This window comes from Microchirus variegatus (assembly GCF_963457635.1).
Source record: "Microchirus variegatus genome assembly, chromosome: 3".
Classification (NCBI taxonomy): domain Eukaryota; kingdom Metazoa; phylum Chordata; class Actinopteri; order Pleuronectiformes; family Soleidae; genus Microchirus; species Microchirus variegatus.
The window spans coordinates 14,389,827-14,406,430 of NC_139804.1; positions in this window are offsets into that span (position 1 = coordinate 14,389,827).

Genomic DNA, 16,604 nt, shown 5'->3' on the forward strand with positions numbered 1-16,604 from the left:
CATCACGGCACACAGAGTCGTTGATCCTCTGCTGCCTCCATCAGTAAATACAAATGTGCTGTGACTTTCGGGTTTGAAATCATTTGCCCATATTTACCTCAGAGACACAAGCTTACCAAAGAAGGCAGCAGCAGACCAGTAGGCAGTGTCCCTGCAGGTTGCAGGGACACGACAAAAACATTGGTTTTCTCTATGGAGTTTGGTGAGCTGCTGTAAACTTCACTTTCCAGTCAGAAAAGACTGTCAAATAGTGAGATGAACAGTTGAACATAATAAGATATCATAGATTTAAGCATAATATGCTTAATACTGTACATTGCATGAGTTTGTTAAGTGGCTAAAGCCTGTTTTCCCTTCTGTCCCTGGCCGCAGCGATGTGAGATAACACACAAAGTAAATGTTGATAATGTGTCAGAAACTCATTCAGACACTTGAAAAATCTGAACTGTAGGTAGTAGTGACATGTAGGAGAGGGAAGGAACAAGTTCACGCTTTTTGTTCAAACCATTTTTGAGGCACTGCAACTGATTTCTTGCTTTGCATCAGTGGAGGAGAAACTTCACTGAATGCAGAGCAGTGTAGTCGAGTGAGTCAGACAGAGAGCCCTGCTTTTCTTTCAAATCGGTTGCATGGCTTCTGGCAAATAAGGCCTGTGAGCCTTTAAAAAAGGCATGTTTACATGAAGCATTGTTTCTTGATGAAGCTGTGTGTGTACTTTTTATGTGCGGGGGGGTCTGACTGGAGTTCAGAATGCATGCCCTATAAGACAAAGGTAAAAGAACGACATGAAAGAAGGAGAAAAAAAATTTTGTATTAGGATCCAGATTGCTGCACTTTGAATAATGCAGACAAGTGAGAGGGTAGCAGACTGAAGGACCTGACCTGGGGTTGTGTTCATGGACACACTAAAGACATACTGTATACAACTAAAAGAAACACATACCGTCTCAGATTTCCTCGGTTTTGAATCCACAAATCTGATGCAAGGACACAGATATGAGGATGTTTATGCTCAGCCATATAATCAGTTGTCAGTTAGCTGAGGAAAGATTCAAGGCACACTTTCTTGCAGAGTAGTGGTCTGTGTTTAATCTTAACAACAGCTGAGTCTCCACTGCAAACTGAACAGCCGTATGTAGCTCAACACTAGAGTTAATGTGCTCATGTTGCCCTCTCACAGCATTTGTATAATGCTTTGATTTCATTCATTATTTTCATGGCAGACATGTTGTACCAAACGGCACTCAACAGAAGTTCATCTTCAGCTATAATCAATCAATCAATCAATCAATTTTTATTTATATAGCCCACAGTTTACAAAACATAATACATAATGACAAAGAATAAAAAGTAAAAAGCCTTTAAATGCCAGGATCCCTCTGGATCGCTGGGTTTGTCACAGCCTGTAGTGATGGCTACAGGCTGAAAAAAAAGGCATGTGCAGAGTATACACATTTTGTTTTTTAAATAAAGCTTCATTGCAATAAGTAGGCATTACAATGCATGCAATCACACAAACCAAACAGAGATGAACAAAGCCAGGGTGATTAATAAAATAAAAGTTATAAGGAAGTTAAAAGACCTAACAAACTGCACAAAAATGGCAAGAGGTGGAATTATGACATCATCGTTTTTTTTCTAAAGTAGTGTATTGGTTGGCCACTCTGGGACCCGTTTTCAAAAAAGTGCTTTTCACAGCTCCCAAAACATTGTTTCTATGTGGATAAAATGCTGATATGACATGTGTATATGTATATATACATATATATATATATATATGTATGTATAAACTTTAGCAGACTATTGGTCAGTACCTCTACAACCATACCATAATAAACGTTTTCTGTCACTTAAAACATCCATTTTCTGGAACCTCCAGACTGTGGTTGCTCTGGGTAGAACATGACAATAATTATTACTGTGAGCAACATGTATCCATTTCAGATAAAGCTACAGTAGGTGCAACAGTAGATGTAGAAATCCCCCAACGTTGTGTTTGGTCATTCTTATGTGGTTATCCACATATCTAGTTTCTGCTGAGGATCTCCATGGGGCTCAGTGCAGTTCACTGAATGCACCAGGAGGGACACTGGCACAATAGAATGTCAAATAACAGAGTCAGAGTCTTGGCTTCCAACAGCTAGCTTGTGCTGACGGCTTAAACACTGACCTTGAGCTTAAAGGCCAAGCCGATGTACTGAGCTATACACAGCTCCTGCTGGAGTCACTGCACAGTGCAGCTCTGATCCAATCTCCACATAGTATAGGTCAATGTGAGTACTATTTTTAGTGAATGGAACATACACACATGGCCAGCATACATTCATGTGAGGGAAAAACCAGGATGAATGTAAGAAGAGTAGTGTGAGTTCACATTATACTCCTTTGGGTCCTGTCACCCTGTCTGGTTTCATTGAGGTCAGGAACAATATGAGGACCTTGAGGGCCCTAAATGTGACCTGGTTTTATTTATCCAGTGTTCATTAGTGACTCACAACTCATACAGCACTAAAGTCAGCGACAACACTCCAAAGGAGAAGCAAACCCAAAATAATCCTCCAGTCCACTACTCTCCACTGTCTGCTTTTGTATTTGTCAATGTGAAAATGAATTATGCAACTTGCTTTTTTTTCTCATTTGCTCATATCTTTTTGACTTGTGGATTCATTTTGTTGTCTGTTGCTCTTTTCGTGCAGTCACATATACAAATGTTTGGTTTTTCTATGTAAAGGAACAAAAGCTTTTTGCAATGTGTAAAATCAAGGTTAGAGTATTCAAATGTAAGACTAGCAGAAAATGTTACATTTCCTCCCTTGCCAAAGTGAAAATTTTGAAAAATTTTAACTGCATGAGTATTTGCTAGAATCAGCATGTTTCTATCTTTTCTTCAACATATTCTTGAAAGAGAGACTTTTCTAGTCCAAACTACAGAGGAAAATGATTATGTCTTGCTGCAAAGTGTGTATATTCTACTTTCCCAGTTCTACGTACAGTGCAGAACCAGGTGGACAATAACTCAGTGATGATAATACTGCCTAGAGTTCTTCGGTCTCAGCTACAACTGCCAATATATTTTTAAGAAAACACAACATAAAGACCATTGACTATGTTAAGAAATTTGCACATATACCTTTATCCTTTATACTATGTAGAGGGTATTTTATTCCTTCAGAATATCCGTCAAATGATCTATTGTATAACACAGGGTACACAGGATTATAAATGCTCGCACCATGAGATGTCAGACACCAGAACAATATCAAATTAACAATTTACAACTTTCCAATAATACAGAGGCTTAATCCTCTGTTTATTTGATTACAGTACACAGACAGCAGCCTCAGGAAAGCCAAACATGCTGATCTTTTACATCAGTCTTTTCTAGTAAAGAAAAATAATCCAGTTTTTACTCAAACATATACAAGGTCAATTTTATAGAAATGATATCAGCATACTCGTCATTACCATACACCCTCGTGCTGTAAGTAACTCAGCCCGTGATAAAATACCATTATTTTCCAGTTGGTGCTACTGAGCAAAAAAACAACATGAATTCAGAAACATTCCCTTATCTTTGATAAGCACTGCAACACTACAAGAAAATTGTAACTCGAACTTTGTAAAAATCACACTCTTATGCTGCAGTTACACCAGGCATGAACTTTTCACATTTACTTACAAAGCCAATGCACAGATGCAAGTGCATCGTGCGAAAAACCGATCAGGGTTTTAGATTCTCCATGTCCGGCAGCCATCCAGATTCAGCTGGATCACAACGGAGGAAAAACGTCTCTCTGTGTTCACACCCAGAGCTTTAGTATACAACACCAGCAGTTTTTATCTACGGAGAAAAGAAGAAGGAGAAGAAGAAGTCACAGAAGAACTTGGTCTTGGTTTTGAAATGTTGTATTTGTTATTTGTAGCACTTTGGTGCTTTTTAATGAACGTAAATGCACACAAAAATTGCACAAAAAATATCTTGTGGTGAAAATTCACATCTGGTGTGACCGCAGCATTACCCTTGACTGTTACTAACATGTCCACAAAAGCCTATAGCAGGCAAAATATATCATTCTCAACAACACTTTAACTTAACAGTGAGATCCTGTTTGATTTCTCAGGAAATGGAAATGTTTATCTCATTAACACCAAGCTCAATAACGACATTACTCTGAACACTGCTGCCAGAAGGACCTTAGAATAACTTAGTAATCACAGTATGTAGCCAATCCTATGGGCTGTTTGGTGGAAGGTTTGGAAGCGCCCATCTATGCAGCAAATCCAAAGGCTTCTTCTTCTTTATGACAACCTAAAAAGCCATAGTTAAAAAAAAAGAAAAGAAAAAGCCTTTAAACATGACTTGACACATTACCGTGAAAGAGTACAAAATGCACGAGTTGAAGCCAAGATGAATCACGCTGAAATGTAATCGATGAGGTCATCATTTTTGCGTTAAAAGCGAAAATTACACGTCCTGTTCCAAATGAAAAGCTTTGTTCTGTGTTTAATTAAATGCAAAAATGAGATGTAGAGCTCCTGTTATCCAGATGTTCAGCTTCAATTTTAATTTATCTTGAAGTAAAATGGCTCCCTCCTCCTGCCACAGGCCACTCAGATTTCCTGTGGCTTTGATCATTATACTATTTCAGGTTTCATGACAGGACCTCTCAACCTCTCTGTGATATTATGTCATGATGTTAATATTTTTGTACTTAGTTTATTATGCTGAGTGGCAGATCCAGACATGCAGAATGGAATTCATACCACCAATTGACAATTCCCTCTCTCACCAGTACCGTCACTGAGAATGAGGATGTGAGCGCTATTGCTTCAGGTGTTGCTCTGAAGTTCTGAATGTCCACTTTTCACGTCTTCAAGAGCAGCGACTCATGAGCTTAGACCGCTTTACACCAGTATGTGTCGGTCAATGAGGAGAAAGCGATGAAACCTGAACAATGTTCTGTCAGAGGAGGGGTGGGCGGATGTCAAGTTTAGCCAACGTTTGGCATCTCGTAGTGGTGATCGATATTTACAGAATCAGAAAGGGAAGTACTTTGACAGTGATCTGCACACATGAAAAAACAGAACGAAAACAAGGAGTAACTGACACACACACACACACACGCTCATGCTTTGTAATCTTCATCTGAAAATCTGTTGTTTTGGACCACAGATTTTATGGTGTACCTGATGGACTTTCACTGAAGGTTCACTGTATATTCTGTATGTAAAGACTGAATAAAATCTTGAATGTTCCATCCAGCCTGAACTGGCCCTGTGTCTGCAGATTTATGATGTGCATGCATGTGCATCTGTGTGTGTGTATGTATGTTACGGGTATGTTGTGGGGACCTACATCTCTTTACACAGTCATATTATAGGTACTTCTCTTCCTTATGGGGGACAAAAAGCAAGTCTCCATAATGTAAATTATTACATTTTAAGGTTAAGACATGTTGTGTGGATAGGATATAATTATGGTAGTAGGTGCGGTTAAGGTTAGAGTAGGTCTAAATTCAACCGTAACCTAATAAAGGCAAAACCTGGCCTTGATTAGGTTATGGTTAACCTCCTGACTAGCAGGAAAAAAAATATTGTCCAATCACAATTATTTAAAAAAATTCCCCAATCTTTGTAAGGCAGTATGCAGTGGGTGGGAGATATTCAGATTTACACATGTCCTCCACAGAGGACCAATTTGAACTACTGGTAGTCAGGAGGATATGTTAATGGTTATGGTTAAGGTTAAGGACAACACTGTCCAAATGATTGAAAGTCAATGAAAGTCCTTAAAAGGATAACTGCTTGGAGCTGTGTGGGTGTGTGTTTATGTGGTAGGTGGATGAGTGGGTGGGTGGGGGTGGGGGTTGGGGGGGGGGGGCGAGTGTGTGTGTGGGTGTGCGCGCGTGCTCGTGTGACGTTGAGCAGCCAACCATCTGTCGACAGATTAATCCTGGCTGTGCTTAGAGATATTACCGGCTGGCTTATCACTGTGGCAACAAGCCTTCAATCCCAGTCCAGCACAGGCAACATGTGACCTTGCTAAGAAGGGTGGGTGGGGGTTGGACCTACAAATGCATGGGGGTGCACAAGACCATATCACAGAAATGTTTAGTAAAATACAACATACAACCATACATACACATGTATTGTATATTTTTGCTGCATGTGCATGATTTGTGCATTCATTGTAAACAGACACTCACACACACATACACAATTTGCAGTATATATATACAGAATATATGTATATATGTGTGTGTGTGTGTAGATATACACATATATCCTTTGATTACTTTCCTGCACAACACAAAAAATGATTACCATATTTACTGAGAAGCCCTATGTGAAAAACAAAATGAGAAATCACATTTACTCTAGATTGTTTTCCCCAGAACAAAATACCATTTACTTGAATTAATTTGATGAATGGTAGAATTTTTAAAGCCCAGTTTGAAGATCCACCAGTGGGCTGTGACTAATACTTTGGAGAGCACTGAGCTGGTGTGTGATCATCATCACCGCTGCAGCCTTTATGATCCCCATCATTTCTTCTCTTCGTCATCCTCTACACCCATGACAGCCACTCCTCTCTCTCTCTCTCTCTCTCTCTCTCTCCCATCATCATATTATCCATTACCACCACTACCATTTGAAACACCACTGTCATTACCCAAAATGACCCCTGTCCTCATAAGGATCAATACACCCTTATAACTATTGAATTCCCTCTATGTGAATCATCATTCATCAACATCTTCATGATAATATAAGCAGGACCTTCATTCATAGTCCAGGTTCATGTTTTCACCTCATACAAAAATTTCTTTACTTTTTGAGAATTTCCATTGACTTGGAAGTAAGACACCTGCAATGCATGGATTGAGAAAACAAGGAAGGAAACCAGAGCAGCTGGAGAAAACCATACACAGACAGAACATGCAAACTCCGTAGAAAGGCACTTGGCCAAACCGGGATTCAAACCAGTGACTTTCTAGCTGTGAGGCAACAATGCTAGCAGCTCATGAGCTTTGTGAATGTAACGAAAGTTTGTGAGTAGGACAAGCGAGTTGAAGAAAACATGATCTTTTCCTCACTTTAAATGTTATAATCATTGTGCCTAAATTCAGCTACCAGGAAAGGGCTATCATCAGCCTCCTTTTCTCAAAAGCCAAAAGCTCCACAAGCTGTCAAAACACTATCATACACTTTTAGAAATAAGGGTTCCAAAGAGTTCTTCTACAAGGGCTGAGGTTCTACCTGGAACCATTTGCTTCTAAAAAAAAACCTTTCCCGAAGAAAGGGTTTTTCAAGGGTTCTTGGTAACACCAATGGTTCCAGTAAGAACCATTTTGATCCAGAGAACCCGTTAAAACCCCTTTCCTGAATTAAGGGTTTTAAAAGGGTTCTTGGTGGAACCCTCCAAAAAGGGTTCCAGGTGGAACCTTTATAAAAAGGTTCTACCTGGAGCCAAAAAGGGTTCTCCTATGAGGACAAGCCGAGGAACCTTATATGGTTCTACTTAGCACTTTTATTTCTAAGAGTGTAGTGACATACACGTGTAGACATGTGAAGAAGTAGAACTCACACATATCTGTGGTAGAAACAATCCAATAGAGTGATGCCGATAAAATACAGTGACTCAACTCTAGGGTTTAAATGCAGCTCTCAATCAATTGCTTTACCATGAGAACGACTATTGAGACTATTCTATTCCTGACAATTCCTCTCTTTTCCTTCATTATATTCCTCTTGTGAATATAAGTAATAATTTATATCAAAAGATACAAGTTAAATAAAAAATAATTATTCATTACATATTGTACAAATGAAATGTGATAATAAAGTCTTTATAGCAGAGGTCTCAAACTTGCAGCCCGGAATCTGTTTCACGCAGCCCAGCACCTAAATCTGTTTCTGATATTTGGTGTCATAAATGTGTTTTATTTTAAAATTAATTGTCATAGATGTCATTAATGCTATATCATGATGGAATGTCATATCGCCCACTTTGACTGAACAGATACAGTTTGCCTTTTTTTCCACTTGACTGGCCCCCTCCTGACCAGACTTGAAGGTCATTTGAGTTTGAGAACCCTGCCTTAGTGTTATAATAATAATAATAATAATAATGCATTATATTTGGAGGCACCTTTGATGACACTCAAGGTCGCCGTTATCAATATGACTAGATGTATAGGACCCAGAATGCTGGTGGATGCAGGGGGAAACACATTCAGTTTATTGAGGTCTCAAAGCTGCCTACAATACAGTTTTGCCAATCACTCATTCACACACAGTGTGAAGCAGAGTGTGTAGCAGAGTGCGACAGAGCCAAAGGCTTGAATACCACTTTGGATAAAAGCACAAAATGATGATTCCAGACCTCAAGAGGGTAAACACGAGGAGCCACTCCTGAGTTCACAGCTGAATGGACCGAGAAAGCAGGAAAGAGAAGGGCAGGGAACAGGGAGAAACTGCTGAGTCCTTTTTTTGCCTGGATTCAGTCGGGAGATATTGAAATGGAAGACAATGTCCTCAAAAAACTACAAGTCCAGTTGCTACTGATTCAACTCGTTTTGGATAATCATGACCTGTTTGAGATCAAAACAACATGAGATGGTGAAAAAAGCCTCGCCCATTAACAGCCTCAGGACTTGTCTTGTTACTGGGGACCTGATTTTTGGATTGGGAATAACTGGATTATCGAACTTTACATGAAGTACATTAGATGTAATAGTAATAATATTATAGAATATTGTATGATTTTCTCCCACAGTCCAAAAACATGCAGAATTGGACAGAATTGGTTAATTGGACACTCTACATTAACTGTGTAGGTTTGAGTGGTTGTTTATCTCTGTCTGTTGGCCCTATGATAGACAGGTGACCTGTCCCGGGTGTGACCATCCCTTTCGACCTATTTTAGGTTGGCTTCAGCTCCCTCGTGACCATCATCTGCTTCTTCTTTTTGTTTTACGGTGGTTGGCATCCATCTATAGGTGCATTACCGCCCCCTTCTGCTCTGGAGTGTGAAGCAGAAAATAGGCCATGCTCACAATATACACTCGCGTTCACACTCTTACCCTATATATTTTCCCCAATTCTATCCTACCTTATATCCTATAAAATAGCCCTGAATCCCTTAAGAACTTCACTACTATGCTGACTTGTGCTTTCTCACTAATTTCCATTACTCCCTTTAAGTTAAATTCTTGATCCCCTAAGTTCCTTAGATCATGATTCATCACCTGTCTATATGCCTTATATGCCTTACACCTCAAAAGTACATGTTCCACAGATTCCTCCTCTTCCTGGCACCTCACACAGTCCTGTCTGATGCTTCCCTACCAATTTAAATGACAGTGCACAGTGCCCTAACCTTACTCTCATTACCACTACTGCTTATTTACAGGCACTTGGTAAACGTCCCTCTTTCCATACATACATACAGTTGCAGCAGCTTTAATAATTCTCTCTCTAATAATGTTTTAGCACACCTGGATACTGACTCATTGTTGCATCTCTCCTCTTCGGATAGATTTCCTGTGCCATGTATTCTTGCAAATGACTTAACCATCATTTCCGCCTTATCCTTGTTAGAAACTGCAGTCTCCTCCCCACAAGTCATGTCTGGATAATCCCATACCTTTCTATCACCTATTTTTCCCCAAAACTCTCTCCAGGTTGCCCTCTTGGCCTGGCGTATTGTTCTTTTCACTATTGCCTGTGCCTTCTTATACTAGATTAGCTGCTGCATGCTATGGGTTCTTTTAAGTTGTTTAAATGCTCTGTTTCTACTTTTAACAGCCTGCCGACATTCCTCTGTCCACCATGGTTCCAGTTTCCTATTTATGTTATTCTTACTCCCGGTAATAGCTCCCTCTGCTGACCTTAGAATTCCTGAAGTTATGTTCTCATTCATCTCCTTTATATCTCCTGAAACATCAACTCTTGTCAGTTCTTCCTCACTCACACACTCTTGAAACCCCATTTTGCCTTTGCAAATACCCACTTTGGTATTTGTTCACTCGTACTTCCCCCCATTCTCTCTCCTTGACACTGGGTAGTGATCACTAACTACAGTGGACGTCCAGACTTCCCAACTACTTACTCCAGCAATTGCACTTGACACTTGTGTTATATCTAATGCTGACTCATCACCTGTAGTTACATTCATCCTAGTTCCTCTCCCATCATTCATACATACCAAGTTCCTTTCATCCATCAACTCTTCTACTACTTTCCCATTTGAGTTATTTTGTAAGCCCTCCACACTGAGCTATGAGCATTAAAATCCGCACACTATATTATTTTTTGTCTGTATTGTCAATTATCGATCTAACTCCAACCTTTTGCATGGATTATAATAATTCATTATAACCATCTTCTCCTCTCTCTCCCACACTTCCACCACTATATATTCCTGATCCCCCCCTTCTTCCTGTATGGAATATCTTGCTTAAACTCCTGTCCATTTGCCAGTATACTCCTCGCATTCCATTGTAAGATCCATTTTGCTTGAGAGTGTGGGGCAAAATGGGCTTCTCCTTGGGCTCGTGCAAACTTGGTCACTGGTTCCATCGCCCGTGCTGCCCATTACGTTCCCCTGTCAGAAAACTGACACTCACTGAGTTTCCGAGCCACCGCTCAGATGGAGAGCTTACAGGCTCAAAGGACGCTGTGATTGATCGGTTAATGTTGTCTTGACCGAACATTAACATCTTGATCAGTGGAGTCACTGCCGCTTGCTTAGTGGACACTGGGTCCATGGTGTCCACCATTACGGAAAGTTATTTCCTTGAGCAGTTTGCAAACTGGGGTCATCGCTATACCCTACATCGGCTATCTGGAGCTGGATGTAGCCCTGTGTGGTAAGGTCATGCCCCAATGTGGGGTTCTGGTAGTCAGGAGCGGTATCATCTGTTCCTGGGATCTTGAGGATGAATATCCTTCCCCGATGCTATCGAGAGTTCTGTGGGACTTATTGTGCCTCCCTGTTTGACCTTCCATCGGTGTCACAGGTGTCAAACCCAGTTGTGGAAGCCTTGCAGAAGTGCCACCAGTTGGTTGCTCAAAATATCTTGCTGGCACTGTGAGGGTTCGAGGTAGACAGACATTGTGTATACCTGGTGGGGTCATGTAACTGGTTGCCAGCACTTGTCCCACACAGGCTCTGTTCAGGCTGCCTTGCTTGAGCCCTTGGTGTCCGGTTTGCCAGTTGGGCTGCTTGCATCTCCCTGCCTTGTTAAAACATCCCAGGGTACGGCTCACATTCCAGTGGTCAATTTTGGTAGGACCCGAAATTCTTCTATACTCGCGAACTTGCCTTGGTGCGTTGAGTGGTGCGCAGGTGGTCTAGCTACTGGGGTCACAGAGGTGAGGTCCATCACAGCTTGGGTTTCCTGCAGCCAGTCCTGCGCCTGATGGGGTTGAGTCCATAGACCTGTCAGCATTGGCTGAGCAGGAGCAGAGGGAGGTGAGGTGTTGACTGCGCAATTACTGTTCCATCTTTTCAGCCTATGATGGTGTCTTGGGCTGCACAGACCTTATCTCGCATGTTATAGCTCTTCTTGATGATGCTCCTGTTTGGCAGAGATACCGGCAAGTGTGTGATCTTTACAGGCAACAACTCATTGAATTATCTCCAGTCTGCTAAACTGGGGGCAACAGAGCAGAGATGGGATGCCCAGCAACAATAAGAATGCTGATGCGCTATCCTGTAAGCATGTGTCAGGTTCCAGCTTGGCTGGGCAGGCCCTGACTGGCACTTTGGTCCCCAGCGTTCTCCAGGAAGCTGCATGGTCCGACAGACATTGGGAAAAAAAGAATACCATAAACATGAACCCTATATCTGACATTAAAACAGTACGAGAGAAGGGTGATGATGACGATCAAGGAGTAAATAAAAGCTGTGCTGGGGACAGAGGATTTGGTTTGATGCTGAGCAGAGGGGAAGCAGAGACAGATGGAGGAAGCACAGGGACCATACTATTGATGGTAGAAACAAAGGGTGGACATTTGAGAAGGGACAAATGTTTAGGGATGAGAGGCAGAGAAGAAGTGTGGAAAAAACAGATAAGAAGACAAGAGGAGGAAACAGAAGAAAAAGAACAATAAGAGGGTTGACAAATTTTAGAAGTGAGGATTAAAAAAACAAAAACAGCAACACATTTTTTGCGAGTGAAAGTGTAAAAGATGGTGATGGAGGTTTAAAGTGCCCATGACATGCTGCGTTTTGGATGTGTAGGCTTGTGTCTTTTTTCTGTTGATTTGTACAGGTATGTGCGTCATGTTCATTATAATTCATGGCATAGTGTTTACATGTGTTTACACTGGTTGCATTAAGCAAGTAGAAGGAATTCATGTTTGCAAATGCATTGAACATTTTATAATTTATTTCATTCATTTTCACATTTTTATTTAAAGGTATTTTTGCTGTTAAGACTGAAAATTGTAGCAGCAATGTATGTAGGAGGAGCTTGAGACTCGTCTGCTGTGTGGAGGAGACTGTATGTTACAGAGCCTTGTGTCTTTTTCTGTTGATTTGTGCACCGTCTTCATTAAAAGAGCAACCAATAGCTGGTTGTGGTCCGGGTCCTTCCTTCATTCTGCACAACATAGAACACAACGCAGAACATACAACAGACAATGTGCACCCGTTACAGATACTTTTATATTGGTCTTAGTGGCTCCCAAATTTGTAGTCTCTTTCCCGAAATTCAGCCTTGTTGCAGAATTACAGGCACTACGAGCCATTCCATAAATGAGCTTTCCTAAAACAAGTCGTTTCTGTCTGTAGCTTTAAAAATGCAAATGAGGAGGAGAGAGACAGGTCAAGCTGGAGGATGGGGGTGTGGCATGGATGTATAATATGAACTGGATAGAGCACCGTCCCCTCTGCCTTGAAGACAATTTTTGCATGGTGGCCACTGTGGGTACTGCAACAAAAAATCCCATGGGGCCCAAAAAGCATTTTTCCCATTGACCACAATAGTAATAGAGACTCCTGTAAAAGTGTCCACAGGACACCCTGAGACATGGACACGGGCTTTTATAGATCTTTGCATTCTATATTTTTAATTCATGGAGTTTCATATTTGGAAAACATTCCTAAAGGCCACAAAAAGCCCAGACAACTCTTATTTCCCAGAGTGACGTCACAGCTGTGTACGAGCACAACAAAGCGTGGTCATGTGGCGTCTCGGGAACGGCGCTGCTGTTAGTGAACCGTCCGACATGAAAACTTTATGAGAAATGTGAATAAATGAAGACAATGAGGGGGTTTCATTTACAATTTTTAACTATTATGACAAAGCAGGTTTTAGTTATTTATTCGTCGCTCATTAGCATTTATTTTCAAACATTTTATCGATGTATTAACGATCTGCTGTGTGGTTTTAATTAGGAGAGGAGACTGACATGCTGCACTTTATCACTGTGTTCAGTCACGGACATCGTGACACTGATGACGGTGTGGACTGTGGAGCTGTGACCGTGTGATGCACTGAGACCTGCGGTCACTTCACCACTGATTCCCGGGGAGGCTGTTTGTCTTATCGTCACTATTGGTTCATGAAGTTACTGTTAAATGTGATGAACACAAGAATTATAGTTGAATATAAACAGGTTATAAAAGTGGCTTCTCTAGTGGGGGAGCTCTAAGTGAAGCTCACTGTTTTAAAAAGTCCACGGAGGATTGTGCTGGTTTAACCAGTCCCAGCACTAACTGATAAGTGCACATAGTTTTATGCACAGGATGATACCCAGCGCTTGCTTTACACATATCACAATTTCTAGCCACTGGGGGGGGGGGGGATCTTAGGCAGGCTAAACTTCTGAAAGTGAAATTTTCAAGCCATGGGACCTTTAAGAAAGTGACTGCAGCCATAGAGCTGGAGTAAGAGAACATGGGAACAGGCTGGCTGTTCTGCCTGGCTGCCTCTGCTCTGTCTTCAGGGACAGCAGCAGCTGAGGAGGAGGAGGACGAAGAAGTGGTGGTGGTGGGGGGGGGGGGGGTGTTGCTTAAGGATTGAATACAAAGCAGATATGGAAAGAGTAGAGCAGTTAGAGAGAGAAAGAGAGAAACTGGAGGGGTGATGGGAGAGAGAAACTGCAAGCGAGAGGTGAGGAGGTGCTTTACTGAGGATGATGAACTGGCTGACAACTTGTTAAAACAAAAGTGGTCCTCTGAGGGAGAGCAGAGCGAGACAAATTGACCAAGGCAAGGGGGAGGGCACAACTAACTGTAGTGAAACAAAAGTCAAAAGATAGAGAAAAGACTGAACAAAGAGTGAAAAGTGTAACAGGACGTATCTAAATAAAGATTGAAGACAAAACAAAAAACACAACATAAGGACAGAAGGTCAGTAGAGAGAGAGAGAGTAGAAAAGAGGATACACAATGAGAAGGAAGAAGGAGAAAATAAAAAAATTGTGTCAGAGTGATTGTGAGATGGTGAGGCAGTAGCTCAGGGCAGGATGAGAGGAAGTGAAGCGTACTCTAACAGGAAGGAGCAGATCTTGGTGGCACGCCCCAATCAAACACCAGCTCTCCCAGGCGCCCTCCTTGACCGTCAGCACGAATATATTACCACCCTGCACACACTCACACATTCTAACACACGCAGGTCAGTTGTCAGACTCTCAGTGGCATGAGTCCAGGCATGTCTGGTTAACAGTTCCACCGACTCACAGTGCCTCTCACTTTACTCACACGCAATCCATATACTATATCATGACAACAATACGGTACTTTAACAAGAGTACGTCGCACCCCAAGGTTAAAGAAGTGCAGCACATACCACAGTCTTGAGTTTTTTTTACAAATTGTTAAAATAACCTACTAATATCTGGCTGTTTAACAGTCTTTGACCAGCAGGGGGGTTTGTCTGCACATGAAGCCTTGAGAAACTTACCTTTTTGTGAACCATTTGGCGAGAATGGCTTCAGAGCTTCAAGAAGCACTACTGCATACTGCCACCTACAGAATGGAAGTATATGTCAGATGTCAATCAAAGGTGCAATTTGCTAGCAAGGTGTGTTGTTACGCACTCGCGACTTTTGTCACATATCTGACTCCATACTTCTGTACTCCATACCTGTTGCAGCTTCAATTGGTGTTTGTACAACTGTGCGGCCTCATGCCTAAAATTTCTGATATTCAGGACAACAGCACTCCCTCTTGCGTGATATTTCTTAAATAAATATCCATTATTTGAAAATACAGGCTGATGATCTTCCTGCTGGGCATTGCTGCCTGACGCACCTCCACCGGTGCCTTAGTGCAAGTGTGCACCTCTGAACATCCCTCTAAGCCAAGCGCTAGGAACCTGCTACAAGGCCCCAACCTGTCACTCAACCTACCCATGGGCAATGGCTACTGAGACATCTCTGGGGGTCGTCAGGTGGGAGCCTCCCTTCGTTGGTGTTTCGCCTTATTACTCCCACTACACCGGGAGGCTATGCGGTGAGCTCTGGCGTCCCACTGCCCCTATCAAATCCAAACAGCACTGCCACGTTCAAACTAACCCTGGGTCCGATTGTGCTAGCTCCAGTAAGTGACCAGTGCCGATGATACCATGCAGCTCTGCCACCTTCCACTGACCTAGGCTCCATTCTTGCAAGCTCCAGTAGTGGCCAGTGCTGTTACTACAACAGGTCATCAAATGGGGCCCTAGGTGTTATGTCGCCCCCCAACTCCTACCTCCTCAGCCACAGCCAAAAGCTGCCTTTTTCCGCCAGTTCTTTGATGGCTTTCCTACGCCCTGCCCCTGTTCATCCCGTCACGGAGCAGGCGAACCGTCGAGGTCCCAACGAAGCCCCTGCTTCCTACTTTGACAGGGCATTTAAGGGCTTTCCAACCAGCCTCTCTGCAATCATCTGCCAGGTCTGCATACCTGGACCACTTCCACTCGGCAGCTTCCATGCCTTCCACGGGACAGTGAGCTCCACCATGATCAGGTCTGGTTGGAGCGATGTTTCTACGATCTCCCTGGGGAATTGGAGCTGCTTTCCCAGGTCAACCCTCATGGTCCACTTGCCGCCAGATGAGAGGCCTGTTGGCGCTACCCTGCAAGGGTTGACATTCTCTACTGCCCTTGCAAACAGGATAGGATGTCTCGCTGGAGTGGAAGGTCTGCTGTTAGCCTCCTGTCTGCACGACTCTGCCACCTCTGCCACACGACCTGGTGTGTCGCCACCTGTAACGGCCTTGGGATAACGCTGTCTTGCAGCCCGACAGGATGTGCTGGAGGCTTGCATTGCTAGTCCCGCAGAGGGGACAGGATTCTTCTGTGCCAAACCACTGTTGGAGTGGTTTCTGGGGCAAGGTAAGGTGTCGTAGGTGTCGTTCCCATGACATCCAGCCTCCCTGCCGGCTTTGGGACACCGCTTTAATGTTAAGGCGCTCCTGCTCAGTCCTCGTCACTTCTGCAGCCACCATGGCTTTCCGCTCTTCCTTGGAGGCCTTTGACCAGAAGAGGGGAGTCTCGCCCCTCCCAAGGCCTGGCCGACCCTCCTGGACTCTGCCAACTACCTCACGGTGTTTCAGCCTGCTGATCGCCATGTCGACCTCTTCCTGGGCTTTCCACTTCCTCGCTGTTC